Below are 17,666 nucleotides of genomic sequence, written 5' to 3'. Positions count from 1 at the left end.
TCGAGTGTTATGATAGAGATAATTAATCACCTAGTTCAGTTATTAAATTGTAGTACATTCGACTTTTGAATGTTCATAATGGCTGCTGTTTTCCTGGCAATGGGGGAACGAGGGTGCCATCCGTTATTGCTAGCAATAATAATTCTAGTTTTCATTGTTATCATTAAGGTGGCACCCAATACCTTAATTAAAACTAATTTGGCTCGTTTAATTTTCTTAAAATTTTGACAAAGTATATACTTTGTCCCTTTAACAAAAATATAAAAATTTCAAAAAATTTGAACCAATCGTTTAATCAGAAAAATTACACTGGTTATACAGCAGTTTGACAAACATTTATTTTGATCATTGAAAAGCTTTATATTCTCTTAACAACACAACGTAATTAAAACGTTTTGCTGATTTTACAGAGTTATCTCCCTGTAGTGTTAGGTACCACCTTAAATGTAATATCAGTATTACAAACCTAAACTTGAATTCTATCCTTATTCTATTCTATGTTTTGGAAATTTTTAGAAATTCAAATATGACGTCAATTTGTGCATTGATCTCTTCTAACTCGGCTGTGATTTGTTATGCATGTGCTGGTTTAGATTGTATTATGTAAACGTTTTTATTCTGTAGTTAGTCACTACTTCGGTGTTATCATGTCATTTTATGCAAAAGTATAAATTATTCTAAATTATAAGGATGTTCTTATCCCAGGCAGATAACCCTACCCTATTAGGCACAACCTTTTGGAACTTTTGGTCTCAATGCTCTTCAACTTTGTATTTGTTTTGGCGTGCGAACTTTTTTATCTGAGCGTCACTGTTTAGTCTTGTGTAGACGAAACGCGCATCTGGCGTATTAAATTATAAACCTGGTACCTTTTGATAGCTATTATTTATGTGTTTCTTGGTCCTATATGTTATTTATTTTGTATTATTAACCAACTAAGTACATTATTGCCAAAAATGACTGGTTATTAAAAATAACATATTTTCTGTAATGGCCCTGTTTTTCTGTAATGGCCCTGTTTTTTCTGTAATGGCCCTGTTTTTCTGTAATGGCCCTGTATTAATGCCCGGTTTGTCTGTATAAAGCACAGTTAGGGTTTTTAATAAAGTTAATAAAATTAAGTTGTAAAGAGTATAATACTTTTTTGTATTTTATTTAATTTAGTAACCAGCAACCAACATTAAAGAACCATATATAGGGATCACTGTTCCTCCTGTTTTTCAACACATAACTTCTGTCAACTTAATATCTTGGATATTTGATATATTAACACACACACTTTTATTCAGTTGGTTAATAAATGTATTAAGAAATGGGTGTTTTTATAATGGCTCTGTTATATGTCCTCGGGTCAGTAATAATGGCCTCGGGTGTCTGTAATGGCCCTCGGCATTGCCTCGGGCCATTACAGACTTCCTCGACCATTATAACCGACCTTGGGCATATAACAGGGCCATCATAAAAACACCCATTCATTAATACTATAGTATGTTGTGTGATGTATATTGTCGTTTTAATTATATTTAACATCGCCATAAAAGCGGGAGGTTTGGCTAGCCACAAAAGCAGGTTCAACCCACCGTTTTTTCTTGAAATGTCCTGTACCAAGTCAGGAAAATTGCCATTGTTATATTATAGTTCGTTTCTGTGTGTGTTACTTTTGAGTGTTGTGTTTCTGTTATGCCGTTGTTTCCTCTTATATTTGATTATTTCCCTCAGTTTAAGTTTGTAACCCGGTTTGTTTTTTCTCAATCAATTTATGAATTTAGAAAAGCGGTATACTACTGTTGCCTTTATTCTTCCAGTATTTTAATTTGACTTCGCATATATATGTTCCAGTGCGTCTATTTGTGCGTGCTTTACAAGAAGTGTGGATATTTTTATCACTCATGTGGTTGCTCAACAAGGAAGTAAATAACAATTATTATAAATATCATTTTAATGAGAAAGTTCTACATTTTTGTATCAGTTTATCTTATATGTTTACAGAAATTTAACGTATGATGATTCAATACAGATTTCATTAATCGGAATCATTTTTAAAAACTAGATATTGAAAAATGTTCAAATAACAAACACATCTTGTTACTAAAATTAAGGGCAATAAAATTTGAAAGAAAACCCTTGACTAGTGTGGCATTTTCAATCGACATAAATATAAATGATGTTAAATTTCATTTTTTTGCTCCATTGAAACTGAAACACAATTTAAATTTCCATGGTAACAATTAAGTGCCTGAAGAACTAATTCAATAAGCGTTTAAATTTTGCGACAGTAGAAGTTTATAGAAATACAGTTTTATTGGATTATATCTGAATATCAAATTATCTATGGTTATAGTGATGATTATGTGTCATTTCTTAAGATGTACGAACTACAATTAAGATTCTTGTTAACAGCAAATAAAATTACATTTAATACTTTCATGAATTCTGTAAATTATCATGATGACTTCCTTATTCCTTCTCCCTAATGCCCAAAGCAACCTGCGCGAATGAATGTCTGATGTCTCTCTGTATAGTACAAATGATAGAATGTTTAGAATCCCGTCATATTCGAACAGTATTGAGGAATTAGTTCATTTTTTGCATTTTTCAGCTGCCAGTGCAAAATGGGGAATCGTTTTCAAGTATTTAATATTATTAAGTCCTCAATCCCTGGTGGTCGACATAGACATATTGACTTAACTATCGCCTTATTTGGCAGACAAGATCAACAGTACGTCGGCAGGTATTTCCCGCTATACATCGAGACAGGATTAAGAAAAGATAAATAAGTGTTCCCGCATTGAAAAAAAAGAACACGGCTCAGAAATGATTTATGTTAACTTATTGTTTATTGGAGAATTCAACGTTTTATGCACATCATTTGTTCCCAAGAGATGTATGGCTAATTTTTCTGAATTTATTTCGTGTCATTGTAATTTTAATTGCTTAAATAATGGTAATCAATCTAAACGGAAAAAACAACGGTTTGATGTATGACAAAACAATGATCAAAAAACAATACGAAAGACGGCAACCGGATGCAATCAATGAAAATTATGCTGCTTACTTTGGACACAGGTACATATGGAATGTAGCGAGGTTAGAAATGTATGTGAATAGTCAACCCCTAATTTATACCCAATAGGAACACATACAACCTGTCGACCAACTGTAAATTTACATCCAAATTGAAAGAACCAAGGCATGTAATTGTACCTATAAAAATATTGTACTGTAAAGTTATTTTTACATTTTTTGTTACAAATAATAACTTCCTTAATGTCAGTTAGTCAACTAGCTTTAATCAGAGAAGGTTGAGTAGTATAACACTTATTACTATTATCTGTCATGAAACGATATTTAGTATATAAGTAATCAGTACTTCGATATCGACATGAAACTTAACCAACATTTCTAAAATTCTTCGTTGAAAATTTAAGAAATAATTAAAAAACTAACGTTCCGACTCACTCATGCAGAGATGCCCTTTGATGATTTTGGCTATTTTTTAGTTTGTCATAAATGGTTCTACGTGTGTGCGTTGATGTATTGTACGTCCTTGGCTCGATAATAATTTGATTGAGCATTCATGTTGATGGTAAATTCAGAAAAGCTCTACGAACGCTTACCATTAATAAAATGCTATTTTCATTAACGGGATTCAGTGTAGTTTAGGTAGGTAGTACATAGAGGGACATTGAATTGTTCAAAGGATGACTAAAACAGAGATGAAATAATGCCATTTATATTACTTATTGACTTTCTTTGGGGGTATGACTTTGAATATAGAAAATAAAGGTAACAGTATTTTTTCGCTGTTCAATAATAAAATTTGATAATTACGAACTTCCGTGTAGTATTTTCGTCATGCCAAAGCTACAATATAAAAAAGAATATGTGGTATGATTGCCAATGAGATAACTGTCCTCAAAAGACAAAAATGACAATGTTGACTGCTTTCCGGCCGTTACGAATAACAAAAGCTTTGTCATATCTTGAATTTAATTTTTAATCCTTGATATGGGCATTTAACTTACACTTTTTATTCACTGCTGAATTATTTGTGAAATATTTTTCCGCTATACTCAGACACATTAATAATAGCATTACATAAACAAGACGAAGTAAACACGATAATATAGATATAACAATAATATACAAATATGTTTTCCAACATTTTCCAACATATATGCAATGTTTTTGGTCTTTTTTATAACGTTTTTGGATTCGAGCGTAACTGATGAGTCCTCTGTAGACAAAACGCGTGTCTGGCGTGAATACAGACTTATTAAATAAAAATTTAATCCTGGTATCTATGATAAGTTTATTTGATAAATACAGAAGGTCGTTTATACAGTTGGACATTACATTTTGAAAGAAAACCTTCCATTTCTTTTTAGATTAGGATTTACTGATTTTTGGGAAAATTTTCCTTTTACACCAATTTTTACAATAGGATGAAAGAACATATTTAATGACCTGACGACACGCGTTCAAATCTATCATTGAAATAGATCGGTCTTTTTTCCCCTTGTTTGGGAAGTTTATAACCTCTTGGTTCTAAATTATTTTGAGGTTCCCTGTAGTAACATGAACATATAGCCATAACTTTACTTCGATATGGTACCTTTGATAACTATTTACACCACTGGGTCGATGCCACTGCTGGTGGATGTTTCGTCCCCAAGGGTATCACCAGCCCAGTAGTCAACATTTCGGTGTTGACATGAATATCAATAATGTGGTCATTTTTATAAATTTCCTGTTTACAGAACTTTTAAATTTTTCGAAAAATTAAGGATTTTCTTATCCCAGGCATAAATTACCTTAGCCGTATTTGGCACAACTTTTTGGAATTTTTAATCCTCAATGCTCTTCAACTTTCTACTAGTTTGGCTTTATAAATATTTTGATATGAGCGTCACTGATGAGTCTTATGTAGACGAAACGCGTGTCTGGCGTACTAAATTATAATCCTAGTACCTTTGATAACTATTTACACCACTGGGTCGATGCCACTGCTGGTGGATGTTTCGTCCCCGAGGGTATCACCAGCCTAGTAGTCAACACTTCGGTGTTGACATGAATATCAATCATGTGGTCATTTTTATAAATTTCCTGTTTACAAAACTTTGAATTTTTCGAAAAATTAAGGATTTTCTTATCCCAGGCATAGATTACCTTACTATTAATTTTAAACCTGATGCCTTTTGTTATCTATTATTCATGTGTTTCTATGCATAATACGTTCTGCTATTTATTTGTATTGTAGTCCTGTATTATTATGTTGTCATTTTAATGTTATATTTAACAATGCCATCAAAGTGCGAGGTTTAGCATGCCAAAAAACCAGGTTCAACCCACCATTTTTTTCTTTAAAAATGTCCTGTACCAAGTCAGGAAAATGGCCATTGTTATATCATAGTTCGTTTCTGTGTGTGTAACATTTTTACGTTGTGTTTCCGTTGTGTCGTTTGTTTTCTCCTATTTTTGAGTGTGAATTCACATTACTATAAGACGTGTCACGGTACTGTTCTATCCCAAATTCATGTATTTGGTTTTGATGTTATATTGGTTATTCTCATTGGATGTTTTCTAATGCTTAGTCCGTTGCTGTGTGTGTTACATTTTAATGTTGTGTCGTTGTTCTCCTCTAATATTTAATGCGTTTACCTCAGTTTTAGTTTCTTAACCCGATTTTGTTTTTTGTCCATAGATTTATGAGTTTTGAACAGCGGTATACTACTGATGCCTGTATTTACCTTAGCCGTATTTGGCACAACTTTTTGGAATTTTGGATCCTCAATGCTCTTCAACTTTTTACTAGTTTGGCTTTATAAATATTTTGATATGAGCGTCACTGATGAGTCTTATGTAGACGAAACGAGCGTCTGGTGACTAAATTATAATCCTGGCTATTGGCTATCCTTTGTCATGTATGTACTATCATTCAAAGTTCGATAACCTTAGCAATTTAACTTTCATGGAATTTTGGGTCCTCAATGCTCTCCAACTTTGTACTTTGTTTGGCCTTTTTTTACTTTTTTTTCAAGCGTCACTAATGATTGTTTTCCTAGAAGAAACGTGCTTTTGACGTAACATCATTTAATTATGAGTTTATTCATGTTTGCTTCTCAAATCATTTTATAAAAGCATAATTTAATGTCTGCCATGCATTGAATTTAAGTATACTAAGTTATTTCATATTTGCTTCTCAGCGCAATGCATTAAAGTATCATTTTGTGTTAGAAATATATAAAACTGTTATTTCATGTTAGCTTCTGATTGTATTGCATAACAGTAGCATTCCATGTTTGATACATTGTACTGTGAATGTATCATTACCTGTTTTAAAACCATAGCAATGAATGGACCTATCATTAGAATTTAGAATGGAAACGAGAATGAGTCAAACAACCCGACCAAACAAAAGAACATATCTCATTACTAAGCAATACTAACAATAGGTCTTCAATGCAGCAGAGTCAACATGTTTTATAAAACCTACACCCCTTTTTTACCTATAGCTAATGTGGAATGAATAAACATATACTGATACGTATATTAAAAACTTAGTTAAAAAAATTCCAATGTAAGAATAGGTTACAAAAAAAATAAACAAAATGACAATTGTCATCATAAACTAATACAGGACTACTATCAGCAACAGACGACCTCAATTATATTGATCGAAAAAATATGAAAATCGTGCAAAATCCCATCCATGACGTCTTACATGTTTCATTTCCATACCAATGTATGAAGGCATCATTTCGTGTTGAATACCTTTATCAATTCGTGAACGTTTCATTCATGGTTTAACTCCGTAGCAATGTATGGACGTTTCATTCATGTTTTAACCCCATAGTAATGCACAGACGTTTCATTGATGTTTTAACCCCATAACAATGTATGGACGTTTCATTCATGTTTTAATCCCATATTAATGCATGGACGTGTCATTTATGTCTTAACCCCATAGCAATGCATGGACGTATCATTTATGTCTTAACCCCATACCAGTGTATGGACGTTTCAATCTCTTTTTTATTTTATCCCATAGCAATGTATGGACGTTTCATTCATGCTTAACCCCATAGCAATGTATGGACGTTTTATTCATGTTTAACCCCATAGCAATGCGTGGATGTTTCATTCTTTACCCCATAGCAATGCATTGACGTTTCATTGTGTTTTAACCCAACAACGACGTATGAACGTTCCATTCATGTTTTAATTGCATAGCAATGTGTAGGCGTTTCTTTACATGTTATAATTTCATAGCAATGTATGGGCGTTTCATGCATGCTTTAACCGAATAGCGATGTATGAACTTTCCGTTCATGTTTTTACCGCGTAGCAATGTGTAGACGTTTTTTACTCGTTGTAATCCCATAACAATGTAGGGGCGTTTCATTCATGTTTTCACTCAATAGCGATATATGAACTTTCCGTTCACGTTTTTACCGCATAGTAATGTGTAGACGTTTTTTACGTGTTTCAACCCCATAGCCATGTATGGACGTAACATTGCATATTTATACTCAGAGCAATGTTTGGGTGTATCATTACATGCTTTGCTACCAAAAACAATGAATGAAATAGTCGTTTTCTTTTCTACGTTTATTTTAAATATATTAAAACCACGCTTTCTTTAAATGTTAGTATTGTTGAAATGCAGAACAGTAATATTAATCCTATACTCTATGAATTAGTATGAAAGAAAGATGCTTTTGTTAGTTAAACGTCAATAAAACGCTAACCAGACAATTAAATGAAACCATACAAATATACGTAAGTCAAAATATGGTCTTAAATAAAAACAAGTGTCTACACTATATATTCTAAAAGTTACAAATAGACCGGAATCTTGGCATAATGTGAATAAATAAAAATATATTGTTGTTTCGTTATTATAATAATTCAAACACGTTTCATATGCGCAGCCATCTTATGAAATGAACATGACATGTTGAGATTTAAGACAGCCCACTATTTGTGATTATCAGTAGTTGCTCTTATTATCAATCTGATTAAAATTCTGATCCATATAAACTATCGTGCTCGTATATTTTATACGGATAAGGAAATAATAGGTCTATATTAAATAGATTGTCTTAACATTTATTATGTTCCTTCTTTGATCATCATGAAAACACAAATTCATGAACAGAGGGATTAATTGTTTCAGTTTCGATCAAAATTGGGATGAACTTCATATGGAGGGGCTAATGAATGTTGAAAAATATATGTTTACCTTGAAACGTAATGGGACGACACTAAAAATTCCAACACATATTTCAGAGAAGAATGATAATTGTCTTATATTTCTATCTTATGCACCATTTCCGAAAATAAACCGTTTTCTAAAATTTGAATTGTCGGCATTTGAGCCGAACTTTATATATGTACATTCTCAAAGGATACAAGTGGTTGGTTACACGAATGGCTGTCAAAACAAAGGAATAATTGAACTTTTTTTTTCAAAAAGTACCTGTTATGGAACTTATGCGACTGTCATACAAGTGAGTGGTTTAGCTAGCTATAGAACTAGGTTCAATCCACCATTTTCTACTTGAAATCAGGAAAATGATAGTTGCTGTCCATTCGTTTGATGTGTTTGAGCTTTTGATTTTGGACTTTCCATTTTAATTTTTCCTTGGAGTTCACTTTATTTGTGATTATACTTTTTAGATTACGGCTGTTGTGCTTTCTTTTTGTTTTTCCCCTTTTATCTATTGGTATGTTTTCTAATATCTTTTATACTGGAATATAGTCCATCTTCCCTATACCTACGTTCTGTGGTTGAGTTTTTCTTGAATGAACATGAAAATTATTAGAAAATATGCAGCCCTTATTCAAAGGAAACTCAACATTAGTAATGATTCATAATTCTTATATCATTTGCATATCTTTAAATACTTGAATTGGATTGGTCAAGTAGAGTTTTTCTCTTGGTTTACACTTCGATAAACCATGTTTCCGAAACTACTTTTGTAATCTATTCATGCGCGATACACATTCTTGCAGGGATACTTGGATTCTCTGCAAGTTGAGATTATAAAACAATTGCATAACAGTTGTTTATATTCTAATGCATATATAACCAAAAGCAAAAAATAAAATAAATGCACTAAAGCTTCGAAAATGAATAAAAATAAAATTTAAATAAAATTCCGGGAAATTTCCCGAATGATTTGACGAACTCACGTCATGGCAAAACACGACGTCATACGATTGAAAACTTTCAGACGGAAGATTATTTCGTTACTTGTACGCTTCAATTTCAAGAAGTCAAGATGGCGGCGTACTCCTTAGTTACGACATGCCATTGTTCTTCTGATGGTACATGTAGTAGCCATCAAAGTAATCATGTAAATTAATAATCGCGTATGTTTGGCCGAAGAATTATAAGGATTAAACATATTTTTTCTAGAGGTTATTGATGTGTAAACCGGGTCTCTAACTCACAAACTTGACATAAAAGTCCTTCGGACTTTTATTCAGTTTGTGAGTTAACCGCCCCGGTTTACACATCAACAACCTCTAGAAAAAATGTGTTTAATCCTATAATAACTAGTACGCAATTAAGTTCATGCTTTGGGTTCCCTATACCAAGACCATTTCAATATTTATTTTCAAATTGTTTGAATATACTTCAAAACAGTTTTTCAAATAATTCCGATATTTGACAGTTAAAATGGTATGTAAGAAAATAAACCAATTTGAATTAAACTTGGCCATGTTCAAATACAATAAGTAGCATTTAATGCATCTATAGTATTTAAGCTTTGTATCCTGTTTATCTGCCACTTGTTTCAGCTGCTTAATCTAAAAACATTGATTACTTCGTTTTTGTAGTTTTACTCTGCAGCTGCATATAAAGGTCGATGCGAAGTCTTAAAAATTATACTTTAGGGTAAAGTAATGGAAATTTATGAAGAATGATTTAGAAACCTGTAAATATCGTACAGTTGTCAGACAAAATCTAAGTGAAATATACATTAATGGTAAATAAGTAGAAAACTGCCACCAACCAATCCGTCATTAAACAATACAAAAGTATTGAAAACTTGAAAATTCTCAAAAGTGCAAAATATTGTCGACTTCATGGTAAGTGATTAATGAATTGTTTTTACGAGCCTGTTCATCCTCACACAACAGATACTTTCATTTCAGTTCAAAATATACACAGAAATCTTAGTGAGGTAACCAACATATATTTTCCGTTGTATTGATGAGTGATAAAGACTGCCATGAGCCATATAAAACTTTTATTTCAGTAATTCCTTTTTTTTACCTCTGTTTTGGTCTCATGGCTATTTTAATTACATTTTACATTTTCGACATGTCTAAGTTTATTTTCTTACATAAACGGGAGGATGCATATGGTTTTGTTTTGTTAAGACAAATAAATAAAAAAACATATCTAAACTAGCAAATTGAGCTTTATTTGGTACATATTGCCGATTGTAATATTTTCACAGAATCATTTCTTAAGATTTCCAACCTTAATCAGCATGCCATATTTAGAACACTGTGCTAAAAGCAGGAAGTTTTTTCTCTGTATTTTGACAGGTTTCTTGAAGACAATTTGATAGCTAAATCATTTGGTTACATTGAGAAAAGAATGGTATAATTGTTCTCTTATATTGGAATGTAACTTAGAAGCATACGATGTTATACAATATTTGTATTGAATTAATTGAGGTCTCACTGAGGACACGACTACAAGTATAACAGTACATCAATAGCGAACATATTGTACATGCATACATTGTTTGATATTGTATACATTAGATCTACTGTAGGGTATTTTAAACGACATCCTTTATGATTATTTTCCATTAGCGTTTGTCTGTTAGTTCTTAAATAAACGCATCATAGATACCAGGAGTAAAACTTTATATATACGCCAGACGCGCGTTTAGTCTACAAAAGACTCATCAGTGACGCTCGAATAAAAAAACTGTTTAAAATGCAAAATAAAGTACGAAGTTGAAGAACATTGAGGACAAAAAATTCCTAAAAGTTTTGCCAAATACAGCTAAGGTAATCTATTCCTGAGGTAGAAAAGCCTTAGTGTTTCAAAAATTTCAAAGTTTTGTTAACAGTTAATTTATTATTATGATAAACTTTTAACATTAAAGCATATCGGAATTTTACTAACTCTGATCATTTTAAACTGAACTGCCCGTTAATTAAGAAATAATTCATGGGGGCTTGAATATATCGTGATTTTACCACGGGTTGACCCTTTATGACAAATATTTTACCCTGAGCGATTTACTAAACACTTATCCCAGGTGTATATTTTCAATGAAATAGTGAGACGAGATATAACACAAAACAAGCAAACATTAAATAACAAAAACACTCGTATTTCTATTAGTTCTATAGTTTTCTATGTTCTAATTGTTGACTTCTGTAGTGTTTTCTGGTCTTTGGTCGGGTTGTTGTCTCTTTGACTCACCTTCCCATTCCCATTCTCAATTTTACTATTTGTCTTTTCGTATTTTATTTCGTTTTTCCATGGTTTTATCAGTTTGTCTTCAAATTAGAATATCCCATTGCTATCTCTGGCTTCTATTTTTATGCCGTGACTTGTGTCATCGCCGTTTGCCGCCCTCTTCAGATTTCAAATCCACTATGGATTCATTATTATTCGTTGGATACCAATTTTAGTGGTTTTCCTAGGTACAGATAAACCACGAATTTGAATGTTCAACGAATGAAAAATTTTGCATCAGGTTGTATGTAGATTTTGGCAAATTCACGAAATCAAATATCCACGAAAATCGGTACCCACGAAAATAAATGACAGTATATAAATAACCAGAACAGCAACGGTATTTTTATCGGATTGAATTTGTAGTTATATAAATTCCTGGTTAAACTATAAAATAAAAAGATTTTTTTAGAAATGAGTTGTTAAATTTGTTAACAGTGCTTCGTTAAAGGTTAGAAGGTATGCATTTAAGATGCCTGATCCTAGGGTTTACGGTCACGATAATAAGAATAACCAAGGAGGTTTCACAACTCCTTGATAGAAGTGATTTTATTTTCTGTTGACTTGCAAAGAAATGACTATTTGCTATTAGTTTGGCTTAAAACGAAACATTTGAGGGAAAGATCTCTGTGATAAGATATGTTTATGTGCAAAATCAACCAAGGAGTGTTTATCATTCAAGCTATGTACGTCCGGAATTATAAGTACCCATAAAAATGCCATTTTACTTTAAAGAAGGAAAGAAAGAAAGAAAAAGAAAGAAAGAAAAGCTGTAGCACCATATGTGATATGCAGGTCTATTCACACCATTTGTTTTAAAAATGCAAAATTTGACAGAATCTTTTATAGTAAAAACGCAGAACCCCAAAAGGTTATCATTGTCACCTACGTAAATAATCTAAATGCGTTTAGATTCAAAGAAAAGTAAAATTCTAAGTTGAGATTATTTCTTATTAGCGGGAGATAACTAGAATTTAACACATAGATCGATTGATATTGTCAACCTATATGTTTGTTCCTACTAAAAGCAGTATAGCTCGAAACAATGTTATATAACGAATACCATGTAATATGTCTTTCTGTTGGATAAATTGTCTATACCCTTTATTCCGTGAACTAATGTTCCACACTTTTTTCTCTGTTAGGAATCTGTATAATGAAGAAGCGTCTATTTCATGACAATATAACGTAAAAAGCGGCTATACTACACTTGCTATATTTTTATGCATGTCATATGATAAACAATATACATAAAAACAAACGAACTCTGGGTGAAATTAAAAAAGTTCCCAATCAAACGGCATAATACAAAAATCTCAAACACATCAAACGAATGGACAACAACTATTATATTTATTATATTCCAACGATGTGTGAACAAAACTCACAGATATAATAGGTAAAAATGTTAAAAAAATAATATTGGGTTATTATCTTAACACTATAAAAAAAATATGTCAACAAACATTTACCATGGCACTATAACACAATGATGGGATAAGAGCCATGTCATATGTAACAAATAAGCACAAAAAGTCATATAGACAAAGCATATTAGCAAAAATGAAATAAAAAAATACAAAAATTATCATAGAACAATAACACAATGACGGGATGTATGAGTATACAGCCACGTCAAATGGATACCAAAACAACAGACTAAAAAGTAAGAGTAATGTTCATAAAGACAAGTAAAAGAATATTATAACACGTTATTAATATGACAAACAACGAAACCAAAAGAAAACGAATTATATTACGTCATATCAAAAGAACACATGAAACTATTTAAATGTATGAACAAACGTGAGATCTGCTCACACCTTTCCGAGACACTTATGATCACCCCTTATGTAGGGTGTTGCTCAGTCTTTAGTTTCTATGTGTTTTTTGGACAGCTGTTTGTCTTGTCATTTTCTGTCTTATTGAGGTCCTGCTTTTCTGCGAGGTTTGAGTGTCTCATTGGTATCGGCAACATTTTTTTTCTAAAAGTTAACACGTTTTCAAAATAAACATTCTAATAGCTAAAATGTGTTGTCCTCCGGGAACTAATTATTGACAATGAAAAAGATACTAGCACAAGGGGTTATCCTCCGGGAACTGGTTGTTGACAATGACAAAGATACTTGCACAAGGGGTTATCCTGTGGGAACTGGTTGTTGACGATGGCAGAAATACGCAAACTATTCTATGTAGTTATCCATCGGGAACTGGTCGATGGCAGAGATACGGGAACTAGGGGTTATCCTCCGGGAACTGGTTGTTGACAATGGCAGAGATACGCGAACCATGCTATGCAGTTATCCTCCGGGAACTGGTCGATGATAGAGATATGGGAACTAGGGGTTATCCTCCTGGAACTGGTTGTTGACAATGACAGAGATACGCGAACGATGCTATGCAGTTATCCTCCGGAAACTGGTCGATGGTAGAGATATGGGAACTAGGGTTTATCCTCAGGGAACTAGTTGTTGACAATTGCAGAGATACACAAACTAGTGGTTTTCTTCATTTAACTGGTTGTTGACAATGACAAAGCAATAAACCGGTATCCCATTGATGAAACATCATATACATATAAAAACTTTATCACGTCATGCTAATATCGATACTCCTATAGTTTGTTTTGATTTCAGTGCATGCATTTTGAGCGTTATATTTCTAAGAAAATTTCAAATCTTTGTATAAATTGCAGTCGATTCATTTGCTAACCATGCAGGACTATGACATATTTCGGTTAACTTATCAATCTTAATTAACAGTGTTGGTTGTCTGTCACATAATGACATCCATAGATACAATAGTCCTGCTTAATATGCGTCACTATATGGTTTACACTGTAAGCATTCTATCAACTGACGGGTCATTATTATGTAACATGCGAGACAACCGTGCATGGAGAGTTGTCTTATTGGTAATCATACCACATCTTCTTATTTTTGTCTGCTTTTAGTACTTTAACTATAGCTGTAAATTTTTGTGTGTAATTAAAGTAAAACACAGTGAATTAAGTCCATGTTTAACCCCAAGTGTAATCTAGCAGTCTATAAATTGATTTCAGTATTTGAATGTATGCACAAACATTAGACCTGTTTATACCTTTCCAAAGTAGTCTGAGTCACTCTTTATTTTTCATTGAGTTCGTTTTGCTAAGTCGTTAATATTGATGTGTTTTGTAGACGGTTTGTTTTGTTTTTGTTTTTGTTTTTTTATTTTGGTCGGTTGAATTTTTAGTGTTTCATTGGTATCACACACCTCCTTTTCTGTAAATAAACACATTTTCATAATAACCATCCAAATTGACAAAAATATTGGTATAGAAGAAGGGTGAAGATGCGCTATTAAGTGGTTGACCTCAGGGAACTGATTATTGACAATAACAGAGATACGCAAACTATGGGTTATCATCAGGGAATTGGTTGTTGACAATGGCAGATATACGAAAACAAAGTGTATTCCTCAAGGATCTGGTTGATGACAATGACAAAGATACTCGACATAAGGGTTCTCCTCTGGATCTGGTTGTGGATAATTGCAGAGATACGCGATATATGGGTTATCCTCCAGGAAATAGTTGTTGACAATGGAAGAGATACCAAACAAGGATTTTTACATCGGGACCGGGTTGTGGACAGTAGCAGAGATACACGATCTAGAGCTTGTCCGGCGGAAACTAGTTGTTGACAATGACAGAGACAGCGAACAATGGGTTATCCTTCGGGAACTGGTTGTTGACAATGGCAGAGATGTGAGGGCCCCTCTTCTTGCCAACTTGTTTCTTTATTGATATGAGGCTGACTTCATGCAGAAACTTCTTAGGAAGAAAGATAAGAAATTTGCAATATCCTTTTATCCTCTACTTTCCGCTATATATGATGTCCTTTCACTAAATAATTCAAAATTTGGTGACTAAGTTGAACGCATCTATCCCATTGAACTAGAAATAAAGGATACAACAGATACAGTTAAGCCGCCTCATATCTTGACTTACATCTAGAAATTGACAATGAGGGTCGGTTGGAAAACAAAACTTTACGACAAAGGAGATGATTTCAGCTTTCCAATTGTGAACTTTCAATTTCTAAAAAGCAACATTCCAGCAGCACATGCATACGGTGTATACATATCTCCCAATTGATATGTATTCCCGTGCTTGCATTTCCTATCATGATTTTCTTGATATAGAGTTATTGCTCACAATGAAGCTATTAAATCAAGAGTTCCAAATGGTGAAGTTGAAATCATCACTTCGTAAATTTTACGGACGCCATCACGAGTTTGTTGACCGTTATGTAATAACCGTTTCACAAATGATTTCGGATATGTTCCTTACGTCGTAACTACAATCACCTTCCCTTTCATGAATGTGACCTACCGAATTAGACTATTTACCGGATTTGTTATCACATAAGCAACACGACGGGTACCACATGTGGAGCAGGATCTGCTTACCCTTCCGGAGCACCTGAGATCACCCCTAGTTTTGGTGGGGTTTCTGTTGTTAATTCTTTAGTTTTCTATGTTGTGATTTTGTGTACTATTGTCTGTCTGTTTGTCTTTTTCATTTTTTAGCCATGGCGTTGTCAGTTTATTTTAGATTTATGAGTTTGACTGTCCCTCTGGTATCTTTCGTCCCTCTTTTATGGATTATTCTCATGGAACTGATTGTTGACAATGGCAGAGATACACGAACAAGGGTTAAACCTCAAGAAACTTGTGGTTGACAATGGCAGAAATATGTGAACTATGGGTTATCCTCGGGAACTGGCAGATATACCGAATTAGGGGTTATCTTAAAGGAAATTGCGGTTGACAATGGTAGACATACGTGAGCTTTGGGTTATCAACGGGAACTGATTGTTAAAAACGACAAAGATACTCGATCTTAATGTTATATCATCAGGGCACTGGTTGTTGACAATGAAAGAGACAGAGATGCCGAACTAGGGGTAATCCTCAGGAAACTTCTGGTTGACAATGGCAGACATACGTGAACTAGAGGTTAACCTTAGGGAACTTGTTGTTGACAAAGACAGAGATGCCGAACTATGGTTGTACCTCAGGAAACTTGCAGTTGACTATGGCAGGCATACGTGAACTATGGGTGATCCACAGGAAACTTGTGGTTGACAAAGACAGAGATGCCGAACTAGGGGTTTACCTCAGGAAGCTTGCGGTTGACAATGACAGGCATACGTGAACTAGGGGTGATCCACAGGAAACTTGTGGTTGACAAAGACAGAGATGCCGAACTAGGGGTGATCCTGAGGAAACTTCTGGTTGACAATGGCAGACATATGTGAACTAGTGGTGATTCACAGGAAACTTGTGGTTGACAAAGACAGAGATGCTGAACTAGAGGTGATCCTAAGGAAACTTCTGGTTGACAATGGCAGATATACGTGAACTAAAGTTAACCTTAGGGAACTTGTGGTTGACAAAGACTATTGTTTTTTTTTACTCTCATTGAACTGGTTGTTGACAATGACAAAGCTATATATCACTTTGAGGAAACTACATATCATCAACATATAAATACATTTCAGACTTGAGAAGGTTAAATTATCACATGCTTAAATCGAAATGCCTTGTCTGTTTTCATTCAGGTGCACGAATTTTGTGCGCATATCTAAGAAAATTGCAAACCTCTTTATAAATTGTAGTCGAGTAATTTGCTAACCATGCAGAACTATGACATATTTCGGTTAACTTATCAAAATTAATAGTGTTAGCTGTCTGTCACATAATGACATCTCATAGATACAATCATCCTGCTTAATAAGCGTCACTATATAGTTTACACTGTAAGCATTCTATCAACTGACGGGGCATTATTATGTAATATACGAAATAACCGTGCATGGAGAGTTGTATCATTGGTAATCATACCACATCTTCTTATTTCTATTTGCTTTTAGTACTATCACTCTCGCTATGACTCTGTGTATGTAATTAAAGTAAAACATATTGAGTTAGTTAGGTCGCTGTTGATCCCGAAGTGGAATCTAGCAGTTCTATAAATTGATTTCAGTAAGTATGACACGTATTAATGGAATAGCCTTCATCGTATATACACGAAATCAAAAGATTATATAAAACCCAAACGAATGGGAACATAAACACCACGTGATCGTCTTACATGAAGTTGCTTGAATTTTTGTAACGTATC

Source organism: Mytilus galloprovincialis, chromosome 2, assembly GCF_965363235.1.
Source record: "Mytilus galloprovincialis chromosome 2, xbMytGall1.hap1.1, whole genome shotgun sequence".
Taxonomy (NCBI): Eukaryota; Metazoa; Mollusca; class Bivalvia; order Mytilida; family Mytilidae; genus Mytilus; species Mytilus galloprovincialis.
Note: the sequence above shows the minus strand (reverse complement) of the source record.